At 38.8% G+C, this 8,594-nt stretch overlaps 1 pseudogene; it reads right to left on the bottom strand.

The window, feature by feature from the left end:
• Positions 1 to 3,312: 3,312 nt before the first annotated feature.
• Positions 3,313 to 4,170, bottom strand: LOC149567724 (uncharacterized; annotated as a pseudogene).
• Between the last annotated feature and the right edge of the window lie 4,424 nt (positions 4,171 to 8,594).

The following is an 8,594-nucleotide window of genomic DNA, read 5'->3' as shown; positions in this document are numbered from 1 at the left end:
CTTCTGGTGATATTAGAATTTGCAGAGACTTCAGAGATCTCAACAAGGCTTGCTCGAAAGATGATTTCCCTTTACCAAACATAGACATGATTATTGATCTCACCATAGGCCATAAGCTCTTATCACTCATGGATGGTTTCTCCATATACAATTAGATTCAAATAGCAAAGGTAGACCAGTATAAGACAACATTTACCACCCCTTGAGGGACATTCTATTATAACATGATGCCATTTGGGTTAAAGAATGCTAGGGCAACATATCAGCATGCCATGACAGTCATCTTCCATGACCTCATCCATAAAATTCTTGAGGATTATGTGGCTGATATCTTAGTCAAATCTCTTAATTCCCTTGATCACTTATCTCATCTCAAGGAAGTGTTTCATCGACTGGCTAAATATCATCTCATGCTCAACCCTAAGAAGTGTGTCTTCGGTGTTACCTCATGAAAGCTCCTGGGATTCATTGTATCATGACATGGTATTGAGATTGATCCTAAGAAGGTCAAGGCCATCATGGATATGGCTCCTCCTAAGACACTCAAATAGCTTCTCTATCTTTAGGGGAAGCTACAATCAGTCAGACGATTCATCTCCAAGCTCGTTGACAAGTGCCAACTATTTACACATTTACTCAAGAAGGATCAAAATTTTAGGTGGGATCCCATTTGCCAATGCAACTTTGAATCAATCAAGTAGTATGTTGGTGTTTGAAAACGTTACCCGTTTCCAATTATCCCCATGAGAACCTGACATATCTAGGGGTAGCTAACTCCCATTTTAAGCATATCATTTTAGACACAGGGCCAACTATAAGGCATGACCCTTCTTCTTCTTCAGGCTCTGCAAAACCTAGGCGGGTGGACCTACAGATTCTTTATATGGTACCAGTTGTTAAAGCATACACTGAATCTATTAAGAAGCAGATAAAACCCTTATTTCTCCTGATAACTCATGAAATAACATCAATCTACAGTAGCTAAATGCAGATCTAGGAATCTCAGAAGCTGAGTGAGGGCATTCTATTATAGCTCTTCAACATGAAAGGGAAATTCATTTGATTAAAGATGTTGATTCAACAAAACCTCAAAATTGCAACAGTACAACCAGTGATCCTATAACTGATCAGTGCCTAATCCCTTGGGCAATTCCATGAATTCAAAACATACATCTGTGACATCAGGACGTATCTCATATACCCAAACATCAGAACTATCCAACCACCTTGTGATTCAGGCATCAGTGTTCATTCAAGTCTCATTCTTACGAAATATCCTTCTCAAACAACCAGTAACCTTGTTTAAACATATCGAGCATTTACTTGGCCCTTTGGTCCAATAGAAAAATACATCAAACATACAACCTAAAAGGGATGCAAATGGGTCTCAAATCTTTGTTCCAAAACCACATAAGACTTACAGATTGCTGAGATAGGAGACAAGAACCAGAACAAAACTAGTGAAATTGTTGCTCATATGTATTCATTTCCTTAAAACTATACATTCAGATGCATAGAATTAAAACATGAGACAACCTAATATCTAAAAACTATCTGTATTATCTCTACCATTGTTGTTCACATGAGAGTTCTGCTGAAGAAAATGGTGTCATAGTCATGGAAACATGTCAAAATACTGGAACCAATGGTCTCACAGTGTAAAAACTGGAATCCCTAATGGTATCACAGCAATGAACTTTTTCTTCCCAGAAACTAGAACCTACTGGTTTCTCAGTAACAAAAACTGCCACCAAGAAAAAATGAAAGATAGAAAGATATAGCAAAAGAAAGAATCTTGGGTCAGATCTTCAAGTGACAAGTGTCCATTTGAAAAGCAATCCTCTATAACTGAATAACTTCTTCCTTCCATCTCCCATTCTGATCTGATCTTGTTTCATCATTTCTGTTACTGACTTGCAAAATATCTCTGTTGAAATGATGAAACCCTTTTGAGTCACCAAAGTATTTGATTTGCCTTATGAAAATGCCAGTGAAAATGAGTTTTTACTGAGTAAATTTGAACAAATTTGACCCTAACTACATTTCCATTGCCTTTTACTGATATTCAGGTCATTACCTTGACAAAAAATCAAAACTGAACTTCCTGGTCTGAAAATGGTTGCAATTTAGGTACCTGATAGAAAACTCCCTATAGCAAGAACACATTGCTACCTGTGCAAAAATTGACTCCGGAATCGAAAAGTTCGTCTTCTCCTGATTCTGGCGATATATTGGAGTCCATGTTTTGCTTACAAAAAACCCCTAGAATCTTATTTCGAGAAATGCCCCTCTGTTATAACTATCAGGTCTGCATTCCTTTTTAAATTTAAAATTTGAAAATTTTAAATTTATCTAAAGTTAAAACTTTAGAATAAAATGTCCCCTTTTGCAAATTTTTAAAATTTGACGTGCATCCATTATAAAAATAATAATAAAATATTATTATTTTTTATTCTTCAATTTGCCCTTGCCTTCCAATTCGAGTCAACAGAGTTTGACCAACCTTTCTGCCACGTGGTGGCCTCTAATTGGCCAACCACTGTTCACAGATGCCACATCAGCGTCGTCGGGACCCAGTGCCACGTGTCAAGAATGCGCTTCCTCGCATTTTTAACCTCTGCGCAACTCTTTTTGCGAGGAAGCGTCGTTCGTCGATTTTTGACACGTGGCGGCATCTGGTTCAACGACACCACATCAGCGCAGTTGTTGATTCATTTAAAATTTGTTTTGACCCCATGTCTTGCTGACATCATCCACGAGTACAGGGCCCACACCATGGATTGCTGCCTTTACAAAAGCCCTTAGTCTTTGGACACCACATATTGCAAAGACTTGTATTTAAAAACTTTAAAACCCTCCCACATAATCAATATGGGATAAAAATCTTGCCCTGCAGCATCTCTGTTCTTTCCAAGGCGTTTGGTGTTCTCTTGCTTTCTAGTGCTCTGTTCACAGCATGAGGTTCCTTCTTGGCTGGCTTATGGCGTGAAGTTCTTTTATTTTAGAACTACTCCTTTATGTGGCGTGGGAAATTTTTTTAGAGAGCTACGGCTCTGTTCTTGCTTTGACCTGTGTTTTTCCTATGACTGCCTTCAATCTATGAGCTCCTCTGGTTTTTGTTTGTTGGGCGTTTCCTTCTGCTTCACACTGCGCAGCACAGTGGTCTTGTTCTTTCTTACTGCCTGCGGCTTTTCTTCATGTTGAACCTTTCTCCATCGCTGAAGCCCCTCTTTGTATCTTGTTTCCTCCTTTTTTTAACAGCTTCTCACTTGATTGACTGCAGATTTATTTTCAAGTTTCATGCGTGGGATGCTATTTGCAAGGCGGCTCCCTTCTGAAATGCATGGACACTTCACTCAGGTGAATCGAAAAACTCATCCGGGCAATTTGGGGACAGACTACTTCAATAACCGATTCACCATCAAATTTCTTCAGTATGTTGAAAAGAGGAACCCGAGGAATGATATTCTTCTCCATTGCATCTTTAAATAGAGGAGGAGGAGGCAAATCAAGTCCAAGCATAAGGAAAGGCATTCTACAGACTTCTCTGACCACATTTTCTGGACCTGCTTTATCCTCAATACTAGTTGCTTTATGTTATTGCTCCATGCCTTCTTTCTTCTCATTCCCTTTCTTGTTTTGAATCTCTTTCACTACCTCTAACTCACCTTGAAAACACTTGTAAATAATGTTGCTCTTAGATTTCTTTGTCCCTCCAAGGTTCGAGTGAAGGGTATTTAAAAGCCAAGACATGAACTCCATAGGATCTAACTGCACACCAATGCGAAATCGCTTCTTGCTGGCTACCATAACTGCCTGAAGAAATTCATGGGGACTCACTTGTCCCTTGAAATTACGAGCATGCCATATTTTCCTTGTCAATTCTCCAAATCGATGAACAAGAGGGGACTTGCAGTTCTGATAATTTTCAGGAATAAGAAAAAAGTTTCTTAGAGGAGTAATCCGCATTAGTGATTGAATGGTTACATTGACAAAATCAGTTTCCTTGATGTTGTTGAGACCTACCATGCCAGGTAAATAATTAGATCCATCAAGTGCCCTAGACCATTGCTTAATAGTATCAAGTTGCTCAACCTAGTCCCTTGAGAACCTTGGGTTCAAGACATGTCAAATATCATCCGGTGAAGGATCATTAACTTCATATCCAAATTGATCATAGAATCATCACTAAAAACTTAATGCAATTATTTCCACCCCACTGTGAAATCACTATCAAGAGGCCTGTTGCCTGCCTTTAAAAACTGATTCAAACATCTGACAGAGACCCGAAACTCTAGATATATCATTTCTCTGACATGTTCAGCAGGTCTGCAAGATTTTGTTGCATGATGACATCGGGGTCAAAAGATATCGACCTATGATGTTGCCTCCTTAAAATTACCTGTAGAGAAATACGTTAGAAAGCAATAAACTGGGTTTGGAATTGACCTTGAAAGCTGGGCAAATTAGCACATGGGAAAACAAAAACTGGGACACTCATTCTTTGTGATGAGGACATTACAGATCTATGATTTAGGCTCATGATGAATAATAGGGCGCAAACGACGTTCAGTCAAAGTGGGCTACTCAAAAATTTGCAAACTGGAGATGCTGACAAAAAGCATTTTTTTGCAAATGGAATTGACCTGGAAAAGTGTGCAAATGGATTTGTCATAACTTGCAAATTGGCAAACTTAAAGTACTTTTAGTATAGAAAATAGGGAAACCAACCATTTGATCACACCTCTCATAGATCAGGAGATATGACATCCCGAACAGGGGTTACAATCAATCTGCAATTACTGACACCAGTTAAAACTTATAAATTGTGTTTGGAATCATGCTTGAAAACTGACCAAACAGATTCATCATAAGCTGAAACTTGAAACATAACAAGTCTTTGACATTTATAATACAATGCAAAAGGAATTTTCTCATTTGGGTCAACTGGTCAAAAGTTATTGCACGTCAAACAGGGCTTCCTAGAATTTGGAATTAATTGCAAAAGCATGAAAATAGTAACTAACCAACTTTGAGGAACTCAAAACCTAATCAAACGAACTCGAAATGACTTGAAATCTGAAACATAGGTTCTCGGGTATGGACACTAGATAATCTCAAAATGGAAAGTCATGATACATTTTTGGGTGCAAGATATTCATTGGCAAACATAGCCTCTTGTCGTTCTTTGACACTAGGGCAGAATTGCAAATTTGACAAATGCTTGAAAAAGGAATCCGCCAAATAGCTCAGAATGATGATTTAACCTCATGGAATAGGTAGACAGGATAAATGGAAAGTGTTAGAAACATTAAACACCATTTATGCATTAACTCAACAGCGAGGTACATAGGCTTCACAAAGCAATTATAGGCCTAATTTTTTCAATAGTGCTCAAAATTGACCATGCAATTTTGAGCGCTAACATAGTACTTGGCTAATCCACCTATTTTGGTTCCTCCAGTTGCAGGCCGTTTGCTCATACTATACATCACAACTACCCCAACAACACTAGGTGCTCTTCTAGCACAACTTGATGATGTAGGCAAGGAAAGGGCTATTGACTACATTAGTATTTGCTACTCAAAAGTTGTGTCATTACATGTTAAGCCACACTATGCAACTCATATCCAAAATGAATCCTTTAAAGTATATATTGTCATGCATAGTGCTCACAGGGCGTCTGGCTAAGTGGGTCATGCTTCTCAGCGAATTCGACATCCAATATGTCTACGAAAGGCTATCAAAGGCCAGGCTATAGCAGATAACTTGGAAAATACACCTTTGGTTGCAAATCACCCTCTCATTATGGAATTCCCAGACGAACACCTCTATTTAATAGAAGAACAACCATCCTGGAAACTATACTTTGATGGATCTTACACATCCCATGGCTCTGGTATCGACATACTCTTGGTCACACCTTAGGGAGATTACATTTTTAAATATTTTAAACTACAATTCTAGTGTACCAACAACATCTCAGAGTATGAGGCTCTTATTTCAGGGCTCAAAATAACAGTTGAGTGGAATATCATAGAGCTATAGGTCTTTAGAGATTCACAACTTATCATCAAATAGGTCCTAGATGAGTATCATACCAAAGATGACAAACTATATCCTTACAAGGAGTTGGTAGATCAATTAAAGGAGCATTTTACTCAGATTCAGTTCATACAGATACCTAGATTGCAAAACAAGGCCATAGATGCCATGACCACTATTGCCTTACTTCTAGAGATCCCTCGGGAGGCTACACATTATGAATTCTTAGTACAGCAGCTACACGAGCCTGCATACGAAAATGATGAATCAACACAAGTATGCATCTTGGTTGGTCCCCAATCCCCATGGTACCATAAAATTCATGCTTACCTACAAAATGGTATCATATCTCCCCATCTCACACAAACCTAATGCTATAACCTTATTAGCAGAGTATCCTGTTATACTATCATAGCTCAAACCTTATATCATCATGGCCATCACAATACTATCTCTCTCTCTCTCTCTCAATTTTTAGACCAAAATGAGGTTATAATGGCCCTTAAAGAGGTACATGCCAAACTTTGTGGTGCTCACATGAGCAGGATAGTTCTAGCTAAGAAAATCCTTCAGGTTGGATATTATTGGCCTACTCTAGAGCATGATGCATGCGACTTTGTGAAATAGTGTCTACCCTACCAACAACATGCTAATCTAATCCGAGTCCTAGCTCAAGATCTATAACCTATTGTGCCACCATGGCCATTTTCATGTTGGGGGTTTGACCTTGTTGGTGTTATAGAACCTCTCTCTTCAGAAGGACATAAGTGGATAATCACTGCCACCGATTATTTCACTAAATGGGTAGAAGCAGTCCCTCTTGTGATTGCCACGGGAGTTCAAGTATCCAAGTTTATTCTCTATCATATCAAATGTCACTTCGACATCCCAGCTACCATTTTACTGACCATGGAGGTAATTTTGAAAATCTCAATATGGAGGAATTGTGCACTTCCCTTCATATCCATCACCATTTTTGTAGCCCATACTTCCCACAAGGTAACGATCAAGCGGAGGAAACTAACAAAACCGTACTCAAAATCATAAAGAAAGTTGTCAATGATTCTAGCCCTGATTGGCATTTGCAAATCAACCCTACCCTATGGGCCTACTGCACCTCATTTCGTACATCCATAGGCACAACTCCATACTCCTTGGTTTATGGTGCTAAAGCAGTATTACCTATTGAAGTTGAACTCTCATCCCTATGCATTTCTTTGTGGGGCCAGATATCAGATGAGGATTACAAAATGGCTAGACTTACCCAACTAGATTTATTTGATGGAAAAAGGAAATAGGCCTATGACCACCTCATGGTCTACCAAAATTGCCTCAAGAAAAACTTCAATAGGAAGGTCCATCCACACCAATTTCAAGAAGGAGACATGGTCCTCAAAGAAAACATGAAGGTCCAAGCTGACCACGAAAAGAAAGGAAAGTTCAAGCCCACATGGCTTGGTCCTTACATGATCACAACATCTTTTGGCTCAGGGGCCTATCACTTATCCATACTTGAGGGTGAAGTCCTGAATGATCCCACCAACATCATTCACCTCAAGAAATTCTCTACCTAAAAATCCTTAGTGTATCCTGCTCCCTCAAAATGAGAAAATGGAAGAGAAAAGCAATGACTAAAATAGTAAAGAAAAATAAGCGTCTAATGGTGAAAACTTGACAATTCAAGTGCCTTGGATAGGTACTTGGTGAAAAGTTAGCAATTAGGCACTAGCTGTGCTTAGCCTTTTTATTATCTATCAATGACATGCCTTTCCCTCCATCACCCCCCCACACCTCATCGCCCATATTCCCATTTCTCAAAGTGTTCCAAGCATTTCATCCTCGCACTCCACCACACTCCAAGCATTTCCTTTTCGCATCCATTAGCTTAGAAAGCCTACCTAAATCACATATTCTACCATGATTAGAATATCTATCCCACCCTTGTACCTTACCACATGTACCATATCAAGTGTATTTTACCCTTGTACCTTACCACATGTACCATATTAGGTGTATTTTATCCTTGAACCTTACCACATGCACCATATCAAATGTAATTTATCCTTGTACCTCACCACATGTACCATATCAGATGTATTGTTATACCCTACCTCATGTATTATATCAAGTTTATTTTATCCTCTGTATCATGTCTATGTATCATATCCTTGTAACAACAACAATATTCTATGTACCATACCTTGGTAACAAAAATGAACTTTGTGTATCATACCCATGTAACAATAGACATAATGCATCAATGTTATCTTCATATCTTGAGCTTTTCCCCATCATACACACACCCCTACTATATTCTATCATACATTCCTGAGTTGTCCGCCCATTGTATAGTCCTTCTTGTACATTATTTTGAGTCTTATAACGAAACCCCGTGTCGCTAGTCCATTGTCTGTAGAGAGGTACAGTTGCCAATTTTTTCCTTCTCCCAACCATATTGTCACCAGATCCTTAGATGATGCATCCTTCCTTGTCCTTACCATTGGCCTATCAGTATCTAGTTATCCCGATCTCTTTGACAAAAGGTTACT

This window comes from Cupressus sempervirens, chromosome 3 (assembly GCF_028749045.1).
Source record: "Cupressus sempervirens isolate cs-2001-9-10 chromosome 3, ASM2874904v1, whole genome shotgun sequence".
In the NCBI taxonomy this organism is placed as follows: Eukaryota; Viridiplantae; Streptophyta; class Pinopsida; order Cupressales; family Cupressaceae; genus Cupressus; species Cupressus sempervirens.
This window is presented reverse-complemented; position numbering and strand designations above follow the sequence as displayed.